This window comes from Apium graveolens, chromosome 7 (genome assembly GCF_009905375.1).
Source record: "Apium graveolens cultivar Ventura chromosome 7, ASM990537v1, whole genome shotgun sequence".
NCBI lineage: Eukaryota > Viridiplantae > Streptophyta > Magnoliopsida > Apiales > Apiaceae > Apium > Apium graveolens.
In genome coordinates, this window is record NC_133653.1 from 169,317,797 (window position 1) to 169,331,400 (window position 13,604).

Here is a 13,604-nt window from a genome sequence, read left to right on the forward strand (position 1 = left end):
CTTTCAGAGTCTGAGGTGTCTGTCCAGCTTTTCTGCTTTGTGACAAGAGCCTTGCCTTTGTCACCCTTTACCTTCTTGCAATCAGGAGATATGTGGCCTTTCTCACCACAGTTATAGCATTTGACATTGGTATAATCTCCTCTATCAGACTTTCCTCCTCTGCCTTCAGATCTTCTGAAATTCTTCTTATCAGAACTTATGCCTTTCCTGGAAAACTTCTTTCCCTTCCTGAACTTCCTATATGCAATCTTTGTGATCCCTTTCACCATAAGAGCACACAGCTTCATCATCTCCTCATCAGCATCGGTCTCAGGTAAGCTTTCAGAATCTGAGTCATCATCACTTTCAGAACTTGATGACTCAGTATCAGACTTTGTGAAAAGAGCTTTACCCTTGTCTTTCCTTGAGGTAGCTGCCTTGGGGGATTCTTCTTCAGCCTTAAGAGCAACTGTCCTTGACTTACCTCCTTTCCTCTTGCTTCTTTGTTCCATCTCAAGTTCATGAGTCTTGAGCATTCCATAAATTTCGTCAAGAGTTGTTTCGTCAAGATTGTAATTGTCTCTTATTATTGTTGCCTTCAAATCCCAACATTTAGGAAGAGCTAACAGGAATTTAAGGTTTGAATCTTCAAGATCATACTCCTTATTAACCAGTGACAGATCATTCAAGAGTTTGACAAATCTATCATATAAATCAGTCAATGATTCATTAGCCTTTGAGTCAAAGTGTTCATACTCTTGAGTGAGTATTGTCTTCCTGTTCTTCTTAATTGTATCAGTTCCCTGACACCTTGTTTCTAGAGCATCCCATATCTTCTTAGCAGTCTTGCAGTTAATTACCCTATTTGACATTACATTATCAATGGCACTATGCAGTAAGTGTCGTACCTTAGCATCCTTAGCAATTGATGCGATATCTTCAGCAGTATAATCTCTCTTTTCCTTTGGTACGGTCTTTGCTACTTCACCTGCAACTGCAACAGCGGGCTTGGTTGGTTTGTGAGGTCCTTCTTTGATTATATCAAGATATTCTGGATCTGTAGCTTCCAGAAATATGGTCATCCTCACCTTCCATATGGCATATTCAGATGGTCTCAGTATGGGAACTCTAATGGTTTCATACCGACTTTGAATTTGTGTATTTGGAGGTTCTTCAGTTTTGGTAGGCTTAGTTGGAGTTTCTGTGTCAGACATGATTGTGTTTGGATCTTTAACTGTTTGTGCGTTAACAGATATGCTCTGATACCACTTGTTAGGTCACACACACTGTAGAGGAGGTGAATACAGTGTAAAATACAATCAAATCGAACTTTTAATATTTCAAGTAACAGAAAATAAACTTTATTGAAACAATAAACTCTGTTACAGTATGGAACTGTTACCTCTCAGTGATGAATAAATATCACGAGAGCTGCTAGGGTTACAATGAATAATCTTCTCAAATATGATAACACTTATAGTGTAAACCCTATGTCTGTGTTTATATACTACATAGTTACAAGATAATCGCTAATTGATATGAAATATAATTCTGCTTCCTAAAATATATCAATCAGATATCTTTTCTTCCAAGTATTCTATTCTTCATAGAATTCCTTCTTCATGCATATCTCTTCTTATGTTTATCTCGATCTTCTTTCCCTTAATCAGCTACTGTCCTTATCTGAAAGTCCTTCAGCACTTAAGTTCTGATATCCATCTTCTGATGATTATCTCCTGATAATATAAGTACTGATATCCTTAAGTCCTGACTTCCAGTATAAGTACTGATTCCCAGTTAAGTACTGATTTGTCCTGTTAAGTAAGATCTGAAAACTAAACATAAATCATATTTAATATTAATAATTAAATAATCAATATAAATAATTAAACTTGTAATAGAAATAAAAAATATAAGAGTTCCCACTAGCACTAAGCCATACAAGCATTCCACTTATGCTAGTAGTTGTAAACAAAACTAACACAAGATGCTATATAAACTCAATATATTTCTTTTACAATATCAATGTGGGACAAAATCCCCATAACCCATTTCAAACAAGCAACTTTGTCTCAATATATTCATGGATTTCACTAAGAAAATATCTTAGATCCAAATATGAAAGTTTAAATTCTCATGTCAAGGAATAACCTCCAAGTGTTAGTTTCCGGAAATCATATCAAAAACATATATAAAATATGTCTCAAACTTTCCATTTTCTAATAGGATGTGTTTGTATGCGTGTTTTCTTTGTGTTGTATGTGTGTTTTGGGTGGAGCGGGGGAGCCACCACCACTATTGTGATGCCGATGCGATAAAATGAGAGGGATGGGGAGGCGAGAGAGTGAGAGATTTATTAGAGATGAGATATGAAGTGAAGATAAAAATCAAGATGGAGAAAAGCAGAAAGATTGTGAGAGAGATGTTGCGTGAAAGAGGCCTAATTACGGTATTACCCTCGTAACCATTAAACATTTAAAGTAGAATTTAACGAGAGGGATGCAAAACCATCATTATTCTTAGAAATTCAACAATTAGCCACCACTCTGGAACAAATATAAATTTAGCCAGTTCCGTGCAAAATGAACAAAGTTCAAGTCAACATATTGCAATTAAATCATTTTATAATTTTAAGATAAGATGAATTTAAGTACGTTTTGAACATATTTGTACAAAAATATTTAATCACGTATATATTTTTAAATTAATATTATAATACGATCGACTAATGATCCGATTAATCTTTTCGATTAATTTCCGATTTATCGATTAATCTCTAATCGGTGTCTCAACCGATTAAATCTGATTACCGATTTTTATAACACTGACCGTGCGATACACGGGTCTGCATTAATACTATATATTTTTTATTTATATTGTTTATAATTTCAATATATATAATAAACTATTAAAACGAATTATCATTAAATTTTAATCAAACTTGGGAGCTTATTTGTATCTTTATAAAAATAAATAATCACATAAATATTAGTTTTTAGTGTGATTTGAACATAGGGAACTTAATAGTATTTAAATAAATTGTAGGAAATCGCTGTTAATTTTGAAAGGTTGGGTTCGTTGTTAAAGGGATTCGAATATGTGAACTTTGGTTGGTTGTTTCTGTGTTTAATATTTAGATCCAATGGTGTTGATCATTTGCTATGTAAGATTTAACGGTTGTGATCGTAAGGATAACAAAATGAAAGGTTAACCGAATTACATATTATACCCATTATTATTATTACTAGCATAAATTCCATGCGATGCACGGGTTTTCATTAATATTTTAAATTTTTATTTATCAAGTTATATTATATTTTTAAAATATTTATATAAATATATAATGATTATAAATTTTTAATAAAAATAATTGAATAATACGTGGTCGTAATTTAGTAGAATAAATAGACTATTTCTAGTAGTTTAACAAATTAGTAGTTTAGCAGATATGTAACACTATTATTTATATCTTTTAATAATATGATAAGTTGTATTCGTAGTTTAGTAGGATAAGGATACTATATTTAGTAGTAGTTTAATAATTTAGTAGTTTATTAGATATATAACACTATTTATCTATTTTTGTAATAATCAAAATTAGGGAATTATCGTTGAACCAAACCGTTGAACCAAATTATCTCTATTCCGGCTATTATAATATAGTATAGATTATAGTTTATGATAGTATAAATAAGACTAATTAAAATTATATATATATATATATAGACAATTAATCATATAGAAATCAATTTATATAATAAATAAATGTGTTTAGTGAAAATTTGCTTATATAAATGTTACCCGCATCCTAAAATTTATTTAATTAAGGGAAATTATTGATAGTACCCTCTTACTATTGGCTTTTCTGAGTGGTATCATCCAATATTTTCTGCTTCTAAGTGGTACTACCATATATATAGTTTCGTTCATGTAATATCATTCCGTCCAACAAATGTTAGTTGACCGTTAATTGACCGTATTTATCCTCAATTTTATTTAAAAAATGATTGTAATTCATATTTCTCGTATAATTTTGTAAATTACATAGTTTTCTTAATTATTAAAAACTAAATGGAAAAAAATAATCAAAAAAATCAGTTTGAATTTGAAAAATTCTCTAAAATGGTGTTCTTGAGTTCTTCAACTAATCTTATAATCAAAGTCCCAATTGAAGGCGTTAGTGGACTCCAAACCACAAGTTCTAGTAACCAAACTGAAGCCCCCAATCAAACTCTCTCTATTTTTAACCTCAGATTTTGTAATTGGTAATTGTTAGGAATCATGTGCACTTTTGATGACGAACAAAACACATGACACAATATTTTGTTAAGTTGGCGTAGTTACCAATAGCTAAGGTGTAGCTCGATAACAATTGGTGGAGTAACTTATCTGTAATAAGAATGCGTAGTATTTTTCATGTAGATCTCTTATGATAGTCAATATTATAACTGTTCTTTTGATAATCATCTCCAACTCGATGGATAAAAAGAATAGGGTGGTGAATTGTAAATACTCGATGTCATGTAATTCTATTTAAATGAAGTGAGACAATTAATGACTAAGGAATAACATTTTGAATGGCTAAGAAATCAGCTCATTAATGAGTAAGGAATGTACACTATCAATGGCTAGTGTAGTAAATAACAATTTATAGTGACCTAACAAAGCACATATACCAATTTTGACAAAGCACATGGGATGGTAGAATATCTCAATTTGAAAAATGAGAGTGAGGACAAAACGAGCATGTGATTTTGGATAATGAAAAAGAAGAAAATATTTCATTTCCATGCATGACAAATTCGAGGGATACTCGAAGCAGCATATCAAGATAAAATTTAACCTAATTTGTGATCATAATTTTCAAAGTTTCAAACTCTGCATGTGAAACAGATTGTTTTTGATCAATTTAAGTGACCTATCCAGATTTTTCCCCGATGACCGTATTTCAGTATGCATGGTCTTCTTATATTTTAACTTTTATTTAACTTTTGATTGACAGAATGCTGGTATATAAATAAGCAGTGTTATCATGTGCAACTCAAAAATAGGTAATGGTATTCTTTATAAAAGCCAAAATCAGAGGGTACTATTAATAAATTTCCTTTAATTAAATACCTAAATAAAATAATGAAATAAATGGTGGTTTTCTTGGCACAAACTTTGGATGGGTTTTGATTTATTTCCATTGTGACATATCTTGAGCAGCGCACAAAGAATGGGAATATAAAAGTTGATTGGGCCACGAAATGAACTTAAAAATTTAAAAATTATTTGGGATAGCCCGGGGATAGCTTTCACTTTTTATCGGAGAAGAAGAAGAATATAGGGGCGAAGAAGACCTTGTAACCGTTTTTGAATTGGATGGGCATTTTGAGCAACAGAGTAGAGAAACACGAAATTAAAGCAGGGGACCATATTTATACTTACAGGGCTATCTTTGCCTACTCTCACCATGGTATCATCTTGCTCTCATTTCTTACTTGCATTTTCACTTGTTGTGTTGCATACATTTCGGTTGACTAGAACTGTTATATCATCGTACATAAGTTCTAATTCAATTTTAAATATTTTTTTGTACAACTTTATGTTTCAAGTAAACACTATGTCTCATCAGACCATGTTAGGGTTTGGCCAGGCTGGAATATGATCAGGGCTTGGCAATATGAGAAATTGTGCTAATTAACGACTCACATGTCTTTGGCTTTGGCCAGGCTGGAATATGATCAGGGCTTGGCAATATGAGGAAATGTGCTAATTAACGACTCATATGTCTTTGGCTTCAACTTAGGTGATTAGCTGCTCGTGTAGTTGCTTGTACATTACAACACGCATTTTATAATTTGGTCCAATTGGGGATTCCATGAAGAGCTACACACTCATAAAAGGCTGCGATACTTAATTATAAGAGGTTGTGATACCCAATTATAAGAGGTTGTGGGATAATAAACATACGTGTTTTAAAAAGGCATAGCACTTATAATCTATTTTAACAACTTGTTCAAGTCCAACGGTGGTGCTAAAATTGATGCCATTTCTATAATATAGCAACCAAGAAAAAAAACTCCACTCCAATGGAGTGCCAAACATGACCGCAAAATAGCAAAATGCTATGCTTAATGTTAAATATAGATACTAGTATAAATGTTTTAATTTCCACATAAGTATGCAAGTGGTCAATGTGTTAATAATGTAGTAGTGACAAACATAGTTGTGCATTTAAGATTAGTTAATTGATTTGTTGTCATTTTAAAACCATACCTCGGAGAATGAATTCTATTTTAACATTAAAAATCTATTTTTGATTTCACAATATAGCAATAGCTATACATATTTTAGCACCACCATTGGACTTGCATCAAAGTCTGCTTGAAGCCATACCTCATATTAAAAAATATGGAGTATAGCATTTCAATTTAAAGCATCTACATGCCTTGGTTCCTTTAATGCAATTTTAATTTCTCAACTGCTAGTTTTAACCAGAAATATTCAGTGGTTCTATGACCTTGGCCTGTAAACTCAGATAGGTAAAAAAAAGTCCTAGCCATTTTTGAACGATTTTGGCGCTTGATTTATAAACGAGCGGAGCTCTAGCATTGCAAGACTCAAGTCGACTCAATTATTTGGATCGATAAAAGCCCTATTAATTTATATCTTAGTTTTTTTTTTTTTTTTTGATTTTCGGCATACAACTGCTATATGTATATATTATTTACATGCATGATCAGAGTAATCTTCCATATTGAATGGTTAATTGGATTAAATTACATTATGAAAATATTTAAGCTCTAGTAAGCGAAGTACTTCGGTAGATCCAGAGTTGTTGAAGGCGCTTGCCGCACCGAGGCGCAAAATATCCTGGAGCATAGGCGCGAGGCCTGTGCTTTATGGAAATGAGGTGCACAACAGCACAAGTTACAAAAATGTAACAATTTATTATATATTATATTGGTAAATAATGTAGGGAAAGTTCTCATTTTATCCTTCCCCTGCATATATATATTAGGCCATACAGGTATAGAACCTAACCCTATACATTGTATATATATTTTAGAAAAAGTGAAGACACCTGTTGAAGAAGACGCGGCTAAAATGGTTTATGATCTTCAATTAGGTCTCTCTCTTCTTTTTGTCTACTGAATATTCTGTATAAAAGAAAATTACAAGTGTAGAAGGGGCAAACTCCAACTAATGATAGTAAATAGGAAGATGACTATCAACAAGGGACTGAAAAATTGAACTACCTAGTATAACTTCCTTTTTCTGTCCGACATGATTGAAATGATACATATCATTGTCTTCAGGCTTGAAGATAAGTTTTGGGAGTTGTTTGTTAGGCCTTGAAATGGATCTAAAAGCAGAAGGTTTGTACTTTATTCTGCTAGGCTTCAACAATGTGTGCTTCTTTATCACCTTGCGCTTCAACACCAAAAGCGCATGCTATTTTTAAGTTGCTGTATCTCACCTATATTAAGGCTCCTTGGGGTGCCTTTGTGCGCATGCCTAGGAGCACCTTTGACAACACTGGATAGAGATTATAATCTTAATGAGCCAAGCTATGAGCAAATTAAAGCTAGGCACGAGCTCGAAAAGAAAGGCTCGTGATTGAGCTCAAGCTCGACTAATTTATCAATGAACAAGCTTTGGCTAGTCAAAGCTCAGTGACCCTGCCCCTACGTCAGCGTAGCAAAAAGAAAAAAAATAGGCTTCTTTTATCTTCTGAGTTGGCCCACATGTTGCAATTAAACATGTGGCAAACAAAAGAACATGTGAATTCTCATTTAATCTTGCAAAACAATTTCCAAGATATTCTCTAGAATTTGCTTATGTTGTCTCAGTACATTTCTACACTATAATAGTTTTTATCCCTTATATTATTTTCACTAAATATCTAAGCTGCAGATTTAGGAGATAGAAATGAGCTTAGCAGCAGATGCATGAAACATCTCCGCTACTATCAATTCCTGAATTGTGGTAATGCTACTTAAAGACAACTTGTCTTATTTATTTATTTTTTGTTAAATGCAGGTATCTTTGTTGGAGGAAACAAAGTTGTTCATTTCACCCCCAAAAAGGAAGAAAGGTCAAGCAATCAAGCCTCTCTGGTAACCTTTGATGATATGTTGGACCTAACAATTTCCTGTCCAACTTATCCAGAATGTGGATTTAGACGAACCAACAGTGGAGTAGTTCTCACCTGCCTAGACTGCTTTCTTCGGAACGGATCTCTCTACATCTTTGAATATGACGTAAGCCCAGCGATTTTTCTTACGAGAGTACGAGGCGGAACTTGTACTACTGCAGCATCTGATTCATCTCGGACAATTATTCACTGAGCAATGTATCTTCTTCAGAATGGATTTGGAAACTATGATGTGTTCCAAAATAACTGTGAGGATTTTGCCTTGTACTGTAGAACAGGTCTTCTGACAATTGATAGGCTTGGGGTTGGGAGAAGCGGCCAAGCTTCTACTGTTATTGGCGCTCCTTTGGCTGCCCTTCTATCCTCTCCTTTGAAGTTATTAATGCCTAGTCCCATTGCTGTGGCTATCGTTACAGCAGGGATGTATTGCATGAGTAGATATGCTACTGATATTGGTGTTAGGAGCGATGTTATTAAAGTAGCTGTCGAGGATCTGGCTGTGAACCTGGGCTGGATGGATATCAACGAAGTACATGTGAAAAATAAGCTGTCTGACGAGCAGATTGTGAAACTCTAAATTCCTGGATGTTACCAGCAGGAAGTGTACATGAATATATTTCTCTGGCCAACCTTTTTTAACAAAGTCAAATTAAATGTGTTTAACCTTATAGTATTAGTTTTGCATTACGAGATTGTATTATCTTCTGGTTGGTGGAATTTCGGATTGATCTCCTGGAGTGGTTTGTGTAATTTCGGATTGATCTCCTACAACATTGTGTAGTCTTAGGTTTTTGCATACGGGGTTGTTCAAAAATTCACCATCTTATTCAAGATGCACGCCAGTTAATTCGGCACTCATTCTTATAGTTGCATTCTTGTTGTGATAAGGGATCAGTAATCTTCCCTATAAACTCACTATATTTGTACAACAAGAAAGATCAAGATATGGAAATGGAGATGAAAGAGAGAGAGAGATAAAGAAAGAAGAGGGAGGTAAGGAATAAGAAATTCAGTTTATCATTCAATTCATAAGAATGTATCGGATCCCTTAGTTTCTATTAGTATTCGAGTAATAACAGAAAAACAACATTTCTCACCACAAGTTTTGTTTCGACTTATTTTATACATTTGACTCTAAAGCTGAAAATGAATTAAAAATCCATTTTCTATTTTACTCCTAGGATCAGTAATCTCCCCTATAAACTCACTCTATTTGTGCTACAAGAGCTACAAACTTAATATAAGAAAGATCAAGAAATGGAGATGAGAGAGAGAGATAGAGAGAGAGAAGAGGGAGGTGTGAAATAAGAAAATCAGTTGATCATTCAAATTATAAGAATGTATTAGATCCGTTAGCGCAGTTCCAATACTGCCCATTTTACTCTCTCGATCAACCAACGATAAAGTTGAGTTGGCCTGACCATATGGAAAAATATGCACCGAAAGATATTGAAAAAAATGGGCAAGTCCAACTTACTGGCCACGGCCAAGTGCTTTATTTATATTATTTTATTATTATTTTTTATTACTTTTTCTAATTACTGCTACCTGCTATATGAAATAACGGGTCCTACAAAATTAGTAAATGGGCTTTACCATTGGATAAACATAGCCATTCTTTTTACCGGCCGATTTTGTGCATGTGGCCAACAGCGAGGTCAGGGAAAAAAGGAAAATGGGCAGCAACGTTGTGGCTGCTCTTAGTCTCTGTTAGTACAATTTGAGTAATAACAGAAAAACAAAAATTTCCCGCCGCAAGTTCTGTTTTGATTTATTTTACACATTTGACTATAAAACTGAAAATGAATTGAAAATTTATTTTCTATTTTAATCCTATAACATCACGCTCTCCTTCTATAAGGCTTGTCCTCAAGTCTGCCATAAGAACAACAAACTTTAATCATGTAACTGAGCTAAAGTTACATCAATTGAAAATCTGGAAATTGTTTCAAAAACTGTTCAACAGCTTTCCATGTAGCTTCATGATCAGGCAAATGCCTCCATTCCACCAAGTATTGAATTTGAACTGTATTATGAACTTTAACGACACGAGTCAGAGTTATACATCCAATTAGGAAGAGAAACCAACAAAGGTGGATAACCATTAAATTTCTTCAATAAAGAAACATGAAATACCTCGTGAAACTGAACATGGATAAGAAGTTTCAATTTATAAGCCACTTTACCCATAATGCTCTCAATTTGAAAAGGAGCATAATACTTTTGAGCAAACTTTTGATTAGTCCTTTATTGAACAGTCAACTGTCTATAGGGTTGTAACTTCAATCAATCCCAATCATTCACTTGAAAGATTCTGTCACTTCTATGCTTTTCAACTTTAGACTTCATTCTACTATGAGCTCTATGTGACGACCTCAATCCCGGGAACAGGAGTTGACGTCACAAACAACAAAAAACCATAAATGTAATGCAATCAAACTTATAATATTACAACATCACGATCCCCTTACCAAGATTTTTACCAGGTTTAAATATGAATTAGGCTACTTATTACAACACCAAATTATTTAAATAAGTCTGACACAACTATCTTCTTACAGAAACTCAACAGACTAATATCTGATCTGACTTAACTACCTCATAAGATCAGGATAGAGGAGGAGCTGAAACTCTGCCCTGGCTACGGTGAACAAGTCTTCTAGGCATCTGAAATATATATATATATATATATATATATATATAACATTTTTGCAAGGGTGAGCAATCGATTGCTCAACAGTACCAATATATGAATAACATAATATAAAATATTATGCTAAACAGTTATAGGAACATAAATCATAAAATCATTCATGAAAAATAGGTAAAACTGGATATCAACAAACTATCATGCTCTTTAAAACGTAACATCAGTCGTGTGTTGTGTAAATATCAGAATCCAATTTTAGCATGCTATTTTCATTTCCAAATCATCTTTCCAAAACCATTTGTTCCGTTATTGGAACCACAAAACCATAATAAGATACATTGGACGTTCACTGGTGAAGATAGCTGATCAGTCTATCAACTCCAGACAGCTTTATCTGTTGTCCTAAAATTTATATGTTCCGAAACTCAAAGACTAGCTAGGTCTTTGACATGGTGGACTAATAGATTCAAACAGGGTTGTTAGATATATTTGATAATGTCATGGCTAATATGTTTTATGTTTAGATTTCAGATCTTATTTGAACAGAACAAATCAGTACTTAACTGATCAGTACTTATACTGGACGTCAGAACTTAAGGGATATCAGTACTTATGTTATCAGGAGATAAGCATCAGGAGATAGATATCAGAACTTAAGTGCTGAAGGACGATCAGATAAGGACAGTAGCTGATTAAAGTTAAGAAGATCAAGATAAACATAAGAAGAGATATGCATGAAGAAGGAATTCCGTAAAGAATGGAATACTTGGAAGGAAAGATATCTGATTGATATATATTAGGAAGCAGAATTATATTCCATATCAATTAGCGATTATCTTGTAACTGTGTAATATATAAACACAGACATAGGGTTTACACTATAAGTGTTATCATTATCGAGAATATTATTTACTGTAACCCTAGCAGCTCTCGTGATATTTTGTTCATCACTGAGAAATAACAGTTCCAGATTGTAACAGAGTTTATTATTTCAATAAAGTTTGTTTTCTGTTACATAAGTTCTTGAAGTTTGATTTGATTGTAATAAACACTGTATTCACCCCCTCTACAGTGAAAGTGTGACCTAACAAGTGGTATCAGAGCCTTCTGTTAACACACATACAGTTAAAGATCCAAACACAATCATGTCTGACACAGAAACTCCAACTAAGCCTACCAAAACTGAGGAATCATCAAAGACATCAACTCAGAGTCGATATGAGACTATCAGAGTTCCCATATTGAGACCATCTGAATATCCCATATGGAAGATAAGGATGACCATGTTTCTGGAAGCAACAGATCCAGAATACCTTGATAGAATCAAGGAAGGGCCTCACAAACCTACCAAGCTCGCTGTTGTAGTTGCAGGTGAAGCAGCAAAGACCGTACCAAAGGAAAAGAGTGATTACACTGCTGAAGATATAGCATCTATTGCTAAGGATGCCAAGGTACGACACTTATTGCATAGTGCCATTGATAATGTAATGTCAAACAGGGTAATCAACTGCAAGACTGCTAAGGAGATATGGGATGCACTGGAGACAAGGTGTCAAGGAACTGAAACAGTTAAGAAGAACAGGAAGACAATACTCACTCAAGAGTATGAACACTTTGACTCTAGGACTAATGAGTCATTGACTGATGTATATGATAGATTTGTCAAACTCTTGAATGACTTGTCATTGGTTAATAAGGAGTATGATCTTGAAGATACAAACCTTAAATTCCTGTTAGCTCTTCCTGAATGTTGGGATTTGAAGGCAACAACAATAAGAGACAACTACAATCTTGATGAAACAACTCTTGATGAAATCTATGGAATGCTCAAGACTCATGAACTTGAGATGGAACAAAGAAGCAAGAGGAAAGGAGGAAAGTCAAGGACAGTTGCTCTCAAGGCTGAAGAGGAATCCCCCAAACCACCTTCCTCAAAGAAAGACAAGGGTAAAGCTCTTATCATAAAGTCTGATACTGAGTCATCAAGTTCTGAGAGTGATGATGACTCAGATTCTGAAAGCTTGCCTGAAAATGATGCTGATGAGGAGATGATGAAGCTGTGTGCTCTTATGGTGAAAGGAATCACAAAGATTGCATACAGGAAGTTCAGGAAGGGAAAGAAGTTTTCCAGGAAAGGCATAAGTTCTGATAAGAAGAATTTCAGAAGATCTGAAGGAAGAGGAGGAAAGTCTGACAGAGGAGATTACGCTAATGTTAAATGTTATAATTGTGGTGAGAAAGGCCACATATCTCCTGATTGCAAGAAGACCAAGAGTGACAAAGGCAAAGCTCTTGTCACAAAGCAGAAAAGCTGGACAGACACCTCAGACTCTGAAAGCGAGGAGAACTATGCATTGATGGCAAATGCTGATAAATCAAGTTCTGAGAGCAGTTCTGAAGCTGCTGAAACAAAGGTACCTCAGACTACTTATGCTTTTCATACTGATGATATTAATGAGTTGAGAAGATATCTTAAAACCATGTTTGTTAGTTATAGAGATCAAACTTTAACATGTGAAAGATTAACTTCTGAAAATCTTGCTTTTAGGAAAAGAAATGATTTCTTAGAAAAAGAGTTAGTCATGTTCCATCAAACTCAGAAGGATAGAGATGATGCTTTTTATGTTAGGGATGAAGTGCTAAAAATGAATGAATCTCTAAAAACTGAGTTAGAAAAGGAGAGAGAGATTATCAGAACTTGGACTAACTCTGGCAAAACAACTCAAAATTTGCTAATCAGTGGAAACTGGAAAGAGGGCTTAGGTTATGGAGAAAATAAAAATGAAAAAGGAACTGTAGAAATTAAGCCTGTTGATAAGCAAAAGCCGAAGT

General features: G+C 34.1%; 1 pseudogene; it reads left to right on the forward strand.

Moving 5' to 3' along the window:
* The first annotated feature begins 5,253 nt into the window (after positions 1-5,253).
* Positions 5,254-8,948, forward strand: LOC141672928 (protein LEAD-SENSITIVE 1-like; annotated as a pseudogene).
* The last annotated feature ends 4,656 nt before the right edge of the window (positions 8,949-13,604 follow it).